We start from the raw sequence: 8,721 nt of genomic DNA on the forward strand, positions 1-8,721 counted from the left end.
GTTTTGGAGTTTGCATGTGTTTTGGAGTTTGCAAGTGTTCTGGAGTTTGTACGTGCTTTGTCTCTAGGGGCCACCGTAATAATTAATCAGGCCTCTACGTGTAAATGAAGTGATATAACACATAAAAGAAAGATCAAAGCATACAGTACTTGCCCAAAGTGCTGACTTTAAGTAATTGAAGCAGTCAAATGAAATAGTCTTAATTGGTTTCTCTCTATATCAAGCTAATTTTTCTTTAAATATTAAGTATTTGAATAAATATAGATTTGATTGTATATATTTTTGTTTCATTTTACTTAAAATTGCTTCATGTTCATGATGGTGAGAACTATTTGTTTAGTGCAAGCACAAGGCGAAATGTGTGAAAAGGGGAAATGGGAGGAGCTGGTGTTTGTTTCCTTTCCTATTTTTGATTCTGGTGAGCTCATAAAGTCTGCTACATGGTTCTGCTTTCTCTTAGCTCATCCTGTTGGTCTATACAACTGTAGCTACTAATTGTTTCTTCATGGGAACCTGGTACATTAATTTTAAGATAACAGTCATTGTTGCTACACAACAGCTAACAAGTGATGCAAGAATAACCGGTATTTCAGAAATATCAGAAAATCAGAAACATACAAAAGTATGTCAGGAGTGCTTCCCTGTGGAGGTTTAGTCCCCTTCGCCTTAAAGTTGACATGTGATCACTGTGAGACACCATTTATTCAAATGTTGCTTCTGCTCTAACACACTTTCACTTTGCTACATCCTATTCTGACACCAATTGCTACAGCCTTTCAATTTTTGAACATTTTACTGTAAAATCTTTTCTCAAAGCCCAAATGTGACTCAAATATAATAAAATAAAAATACCAGATTCACTGATTCTCTAGAATCTAAAATGCTTTTGGAGTCCAACATTTCTGACCCTGAAAATCTTCAAGGACTCTTCAGAAAAACTTTTTTTCTTTATTTTGTTTTTACATTTTGGAATTTACTTTTTAATGCAGGAATCAAACGTATAGCATATAAACTAAACTGATGAATTGGAGAAACAGTGCTCATATTCTATTTCATATCATTCACGCGCCACAATCCAAACTTCTAACAGTGAATCCCAAACCTATGAAACACCATTGGATTATTTAATGTCCTTGCAATTACAATAAGAACAAGCATGCATCTCTAGATGTCAGCAACATGACGAAGTAGACAGATGTGATCAGAAAGAAAAAAAGTGAAAAGAAATTACTGGAATATTTAGAACTACGTGACTGTTCGGCTTGTTCTCTACACATGTCTCACAGGAATACCATATCTTTTAATACTGAGCAGCTAACATTACAAAACCATGTTTCAAAGTTTGTTAAAAGGGAGGAAAAACAAATTCAAAACTCTGTTTTTTTCCTTTCCCTTTAAGCAAGAATTGAAACTCTTGAGCTCTAGAGACTGATGTCTTGAATAACAGAAATAGAGAGCTTAACAGAAAAAGGAATCTCCTGGTGTGAGTAACAAGATCATTGGCATTTTGTTTGACTAAAATAATTAATTAACTACATTCTACGCAATCTACCACATTCTAAAACATAAGACATTATAAATTGCTCTTATAATGTCAATTAGTGCACTGACCACTGTTTAGATAACTGATCCTAATGGGACTGAGCCAGATGTGTTGAAATGAGTTTCCAAATATGCACAGTTTATTCTTTTGCTACTCCTGAACTAGCTTATCAAACATGTGGGTGGTGGGTCTATAAAGACACATTAAAGCCACTCTACACGTTTCTTTTTTGGGAGGTGAGATAACTAAAGCCTATCAACACAAACAGCAAAATCTCACAACTAAAGCCAAGATAAATAGTTTTAAAGTGCTATAATGAATATGTAAGGCACTATTTAAGGCCTCAAAGTTTAATCTAACCAACTACAACTGAAAAAAAAGTCTGCTCTTTGCTGGAATAAATGATTCAAATACAAAGGCATGTCACATTAAGGGACCAGTGAAACCAAACTGAGACTCACTGTGAGTGTAATTATGAGTCAAAACATGATTTAATATGAGCACTGGTCTACTGTAGAATTTGTTTTAAAAGTTAAAATAGATTCAAAGAACTCATGAAATGAAGTCGGTAGTGTGAGAGTGGGCTTCAATAATGTCTCTTGTGCTGTTCTGTCAATACCAAACTTTACCAATAAGTTATCTATGTTAGCCAGAAACTTCAGGCTGCTCCCAATGTTCTCTTTTAGACCGTTTTCTTTAGCTCATTACAATGTCAGAAAGAGGAAGTATTCTTAATATAGTAATGCCTGGCACACAGTTATGGCTGTTAGCCCAGAAGCCCCACCTTCCTGCTGCATAAAGCTTCTACTTTGCTCACCAAAGCCCAGTAAGAGACAAAAACTGTTTCACAATCGTTCAAAACTTAAGTTCAAGAATAAATAAGTGGAGCTGGAAATGTGCAGAATAGGTACCCTTTCAACACTGGTGAGCCATTTTTTTTTTAAAGTTTATTATCATTTTGTGCTTTTAGACCAGCAACGTCTAAGGCTAAAGTTAATACTTACAGATGTGTATAAGTAAAAACAGTGTGAAAATGATTTCAAATAAATTCATAGGGGGTTCAAAACCATAAAATGAACAACGAGAAATACCTTAAATACTCAGTGGATCAAATCTCCTCTAATCCCCCACCTGTTCCCTGTGTAAGGTGATTCTCATGCTTCCTTTAGGGAAGTGCAGCTCTTAGAGCGATGCCTGTGACCAACCTAGCGTGTAGGCAGATGTCTTCTCTGGCTGTATGCCTGGTCAGGTCCTGTAGGCATTAAAGCAAGAAGCAGATGACAAAGGACACCTCAGTGAAGAGTCAACAACTCTGTCCTTAATGAGGACATAATAGTGAAGTAATGCTTATATGTTTAGTCATCCTTGTGATGAAGAGTGGATAATAAATAAATAATAATAGTAATACATTTTCTTGGGCAAGGGAAGGAAACTAAAACAGCTTGTTTCAGACAAAGTATGACATGGCAGGCTGCACCAAGGACCAGTACGTGAAATAAACAAGGATTATTTTAACTGTTAATCGTGTAAAGCTACTCTAGTAAAATCCAGTAATATAAACACTGAGCTGGCGATTACGATGATAAGCTGAGGAATAAGTGATGCCAGTCAATGTTCATTTGCAAAGGCCTCATTGCTGTTTGATACTGGGCAGGTGTTGTACTGGGGGGGTTTACAAAGATTTAGTCAGTGAAAACAGCCTTCTGCATCTCATGTGAGTGAACCAAAAAAGTACATTTGCAGCCGTTATGACAAAAACAATAAGCTTAAATGTTCGGCACTACTGAGAAGTGCAGAGTAGAGATAATTCTCAGTGAGTTTGCCTCTTATTATGATACTTTTCACTTTAATGTGGTATTTTTGTCCTCCTCCACAATGATATAAAGATTTTTGCTGCAAAACAATCAAACTTTCAAAACAAAAATTAATTTACCTACGTTTTGAAAATAGTACCTTTTTTTTCTGTGACAAATAACATTTTAATTGCAATTAAAGTCAACTTACTGACCTCTTAAATAGCCCCTTAATGTGAACTCTACTAGAAACCTTCTGTCTAAAATAGGCTTGTAATGTACTCTGACATCTACTTTGCTTCACAAGGCTGCTCTACAAATGCTTTTACACAACCACACCTTGAGTAACTGCTTTTGTAGATCGCATGAGCAAATATTTTCCACTAATAGATTCGAGAGTTTCACTTAACGAAAGAGTTTTGCTCACCTCGTGAACTTTTAATGCAGCCTTGTGTAAACTGGAGTCAAAATCTCAAAGCAGAAACATATTTAACAAAAGGTTCATCGGAATACTTGATTAGGAAATTATGTATGTTATATGTTTACTTGTTTTATTAGTTTTATTATTATTAAGTTGAGAACATTATAACCCTATTTAAATAAGAAAAGAAAACTAAACAAAAAGAAAACCCCAAAAGGAATCCATTCAAGCATCAGTCCATCCATTCATCCATCCATGACCACATTAGGGTCACCAGTTAATGCACAGGGAGAGCATGTGTGGATGTGTCCACAATAAAAAACTGTAGCCTGGATGTGAACCCAGGACTTTCTTGTTTACAGTGATGGTGGGATGCAGCCAATGTCAAATTCAGATTTGATTATCTCCTCAATCCTATAATCACACCTTCTATGATGAGTCTGGTACTGATAGCACCGACTGCACCGACTGGATGTTGTAGGGTTGTCCTGACTGACCTGTCTCTGCAATGTTGCCTGGACATCTGGGCGGTGCCTTGGGTGTGGAGAAGGTGTACTGCAACCATAGGTGTATCACACTTCTCAGCCCGGGACAATCTACACTTCGGTACTAGTGATGTGAGTCCATCTGTTAGTTAAACCTTCACTTCAAGAGGAACAATGCCGTTTTTGACCTGGCCATGGAACAATGGGCCACGGCTTTATCCTCTCAAAGATGTTCAAGGGTGTAGGGGGGTTTGACCAACCTGTAAAAAAGTCTACATATGTTTTGTGGACTTGGAGAAGTAGTTTTACCGGGTTCATGTGGGTATACTGTGGAGGTTAGACTTGTTTTCCGGTTAATGCTAGACTCCACCAGGGCTGCCCTTGGTCACTGACTCTGTTCATAGGTTTTGTGAACAGAATATCTAGATGTAGCCAGATGTAACCAGGTGGAGGGTCTCCACTTTAGTGGCTACAGGATTTTACCTTTGCTTTTTGCAGATTATGTTGTTCTGTTTGGTTCTTCAAGTGGTGTGTGCGTGTGCAATTAAGGTTCAAATCTAAAGGTTCAAATCTAAGATCTACCCTTCTCCTGGGATCAGACATTCCATAAATCAAGTTCACTTGCTCTCAAACCAACTTTAATGGTTGACCGACTAACTGAACTGACTGGCATGAATAACTTCATTTCCTGGAACACTATACAGCAAAGCCTTGTTCAACTCTTCTGTACTGGTGCTCCAGTCAGTGACCTAGAATGCCTAAAAGGACTGATGGCCTATCCTAATCCTCAGGGCCCTGTTGTTTAAAAGGTGTAATGCAGATAAAAATCATCTGCTTTTGGTTTTTCCTTGGTTTTCAATGGATCACATAATCCGGCTCACTTTTGTCCTCATTATTCAAAAAAAAAAAAAAAAAAAGAAGAAGGAAAAAGAAAGAAAAGAAGTTTAAAATACTGAAACATTTTTTCAAATATTACAGAGAACAGTTAGAACAGTAATCACACAGTACTTTTAAGTGTGTTTATTTCAAGTGTTACAAAGAAGAGCTCTGGTGGTAACTTTCTTTGTAACTTTCAGTCCACTGACTAAACAACTAATAAATATAAACAATATGGCATATGAAGGTGTTCTTTAAAAAAGAAGTTACACAATTTCAAAGACTATGTTGTCACAGATGTCAGGCAGGACTCTAACACAAATCCAGGGGCAGGTCCAGGACACTCCTCTTCACACAGTCTGTGACTCAGTCACACTCACTCAGTGTCTAAGGCTCAGTACAGAGAATAGAAACATTCATTAGGAAAACCAGGAAACATAATGAGATACGATATGATTCACAAAGAGAGTTGGAGCTACACTAACCAAGGTGAGTACAACAACCCAGAAAAAACCAGCACTCCAGTGTGGCCTTAAATAATGGCAGGAGCAATCATGAATGATGAGCAGCAGGTGAGTGATGATGAGCAGGTGTGGAGATCGAAGCGGGGACCAGGAACCAGACGCCAGCCTGACACCATGTAACATAATCATCATCATTATCTGTCTTTGACAAAGACTTCTTTAAGCCTTATTTGATACCTTCTGATGCAGTAGATGCTGGTTCTACCAGAGGTGATCCACTGTCCACAACAAGAACAAGTGTGTCCTCTTCATTAGAAAGAACTGGATCGGTTTTCTCTACATTTGTGGGCTCAGCATCACTTACAGTACTTTGAATCCCATGCAAAGTTTGTCAGTTTGCACCTCCAATAATATTAAGGACCATATCTCTGTAGTCTGTGCTCTGGTAAGATTTGTCACCAGTTTGAGTGTTTTTGGCTTCAGCATGGTCCCTTCTTGACTTGGCCTTCTTCCATCTGAATTTAACTAACTCTGCTGTCCTCCTAACACCCCAGCCCATTGTGACTCAGTCCTACAAATACACCATAATGGTTCCTGACACCCACCAGCAGTGCCAATGCTGAATTTATAGGACCAACTTGATTAGTTGAACAAAACACTTAAGAGTAATTTTGAACAGCTGCATCTCCCTAGTCAGAGGGATTGCAGGAGGATTTTCTGGGTCCTCATCAGGCTCAGGTGCATCATAAACATTATCGCAGAGGGGAACATTATGTCTTGTGACAATGCTGTGAAGCACATTACAGGCAAGTATTATTTGGCATTGTAGCCTGTGGCTCCACTAGCAAGTAGCTGAGCAAGCAAAGGGCCTTTTCCAGAGAAATAGGACATGAAAGATTTGCCCTTGTTCCCACATGTCCTAACATAGTGAACGAATCCATCTGTCCATTTATGCTCTTCCAGGGCAGCTTCCACCACAGAAAAACACAGACTTCCCTTTCCCCAATCACCTGCTTTAGTGTATCTGAGGGAACACCAAGGCGTTCTCATTCCAGCCTTAAGAAATATAATCTCTCCAAATTGTCTTGGGTCAGAGCTATTCATAAATGATTGAACTCTTCATCCTATCTCTAAGGGAGAGGCCAGACACTCTTCATAGAAACCTCTTGTTTTTCGAAAATAAATAAATACATTTCTGTTTTAAAACAGAAAGAGTGTTCTGTGTACTATTTTCAAATCATTGGAATCTCTTAACGTTTTTAACTTCATTGTTTTTGCATTTTGTAATGCTATTTCATCAAAATACCTCAGCGAATCTGAGAAGTAAAACTTCTTCTTCGAGGCTGAACTGTGAGGCTTGTTAAGAAATGATTCACTGAGGCTTAAAAGTTATTTCCATTAGAAGACTTCACCCCCTTGAACAGGGGCCAAGGGGTTTCTTTGGCTGACTTAACAGTGTACCTAATAAGACCAAGATGCATCAGCACTGCACAAACAAAACCTCTTTAATATTTTAGAATCTGAATTAAGCTGACCTCATCTGTCATACCATGTGTGCTCTTCATGATGTGCAAAATAAGCATTAGTATAACTCTTATGCTCAAAACAGAGCAACGCAGCCCTGGTAGAAATCAGACACCTCTCAGACATCTGGTAAGTGAGGGGCTACAATTTCATGTGCTATTTAAGGGTTTTACTGTGACCTTTTCCTGAACACTACCACTGCCTCTGTGTGCAAAAGCCTTAGCAGCTTGAATTGAGTTAAGTTCTTCTGGGAATAAGGGATGAGTCAAAGAAACTACACTTTCTAACACATAACTCATGTTTAAAAAGCAAAGAGGGAAAAGAACTAATACTCTAAAGAAAAAAGTATGTGTAGAGAACAATGACTGCTTTGTTTAAAAAGAAATTAAGAAAAACTAAGAAAAAAAGAAAAAGTACTGAAAAGTAATTGTGAGTTAAAAGGAAATGATTTCAAAGGAACTGCAGACCAGAAACATTAACACTTTTCTTACAGGAAAACTAAAATGGGCACTTCACTTGTCAGCATTCGGAGTCTGAGCCCATGTAATATAGTTACTGAGAAAGTTAAAATGAGCAGTGTGCAAGTCATACAAACCTTTAACCAGAAATATGGAGAAAATTGTGACATTTCTGGGAAATACTGTTTCTGAGTTTTTATGCACTACTAGGCTATGCACTAGGAATTAGTAGTAGAGGGCTGAAGTAGTTACATGAGATGTGCCAGGTTAAGTACATTATCTCAGCAAAGCACTATGGGGATCAAATCCTCAGATGTCAGTGGGAGTGAAATATTATTACAGCTTATACAAAGGGCAGATTGTGAAAACTGTATGTTCATAACACAGTCTGACCACAAAAATGGCCTATATAAATACAGGCCATTTACAAAAAAAGAAAAGAAAAGAGTAACTGACTGTTAGACCTTTATTTAAAGCTTAGAAATGCTGACAAATTGCTGTGGTAATCCACACGTTCAGGACTGTTAAGGGTGTTTTTAGCATTTACAGTTTTTGCCCGTTGCTTGAACACATTTTGCAAAACGTCGCTCATTGTGCCAAAACTCTAAACACAAGTAAACATGACACAACACTGGGATACCATACACATCTGTGCCAAAATGGAACTCCACTCCCAAAACCTAAACTCTGCTGTCAAAACCTAACATTCCTCTGTCAAAATGTAACTCTGTTGACAAAATGACACATACTTGCATCATATGCAAACACTTACAGATCAGGGGGAACACACTAGTCTTCTTTACATAAAACACTGCAGTCCTTGAATTCCATTGTGTATTCAGAAGGCACATTTACAGGAGACACATTTCCAAACAACCAAAAATGCAAATAGACCTACTCAATAGTGTACATTGCAGTACCATGAATTCAGATGAAGCAAAAAAAAACAAAAAAAAAAACACAACACAATAATACTGCAATAGAAAAAACACTATACTGTAAACACAAAAAACCATGACAAGTGTGCATAAGTGGGCTCATGGATCCCGCCGTCTGTTGGGGTCTGGCCACAGGACCTCATCAACATCGCAAGCTATGTCCTCTCCCGCTAGGCACCGGGGAAAATACCCTCTTGCATGCCGAAACCATCCATGGAT

At 38.0% G+C, this 8,721-nt stretch overlaps 1 long non-coding RNA gene across 1 annotated transcript; it reads right to left on the reverse strand.

Annotated features, from left to right (window-relative positions):
- Positions 1 to 5,253: 5,253 nt before the first annotated feature.
- On the reverse strand, positions 5,254 to 8,713 carry LOC106633762. Its single transcript, XR_001337128.2, has 3 exons — positions 5,820 to 8,713; positions 5,604 to 5,748; positions 5,254 to 5,511 (listed from the first exon to the last, which is right to left on the reverse strand). It is a non-coding gene; the product is annotated as an uncharacterized LOC106633762 (long non-coding RNA).
- Positions 8,714 to 8,721: the final 8 nt, after the last annotated feature.

Source organism: Haplochromis burtoni, unplaced genomic scaffold (genome assembly GCF_018398535.1).
Source record: "Haplochromis burtoni strain Fernald_Lab_line unplaced genomic scaffold, NCSU_Asbu1 Contig_426, whole genome shotgun sequence".
Classification (NCBI taxonomy): domain Eukaryota; kingdom Metazoa; phylum Chordata; class Actinopteri; order Cichliformes; family Cichlidae; genus Haplochromis; species Haplochromis burtoni.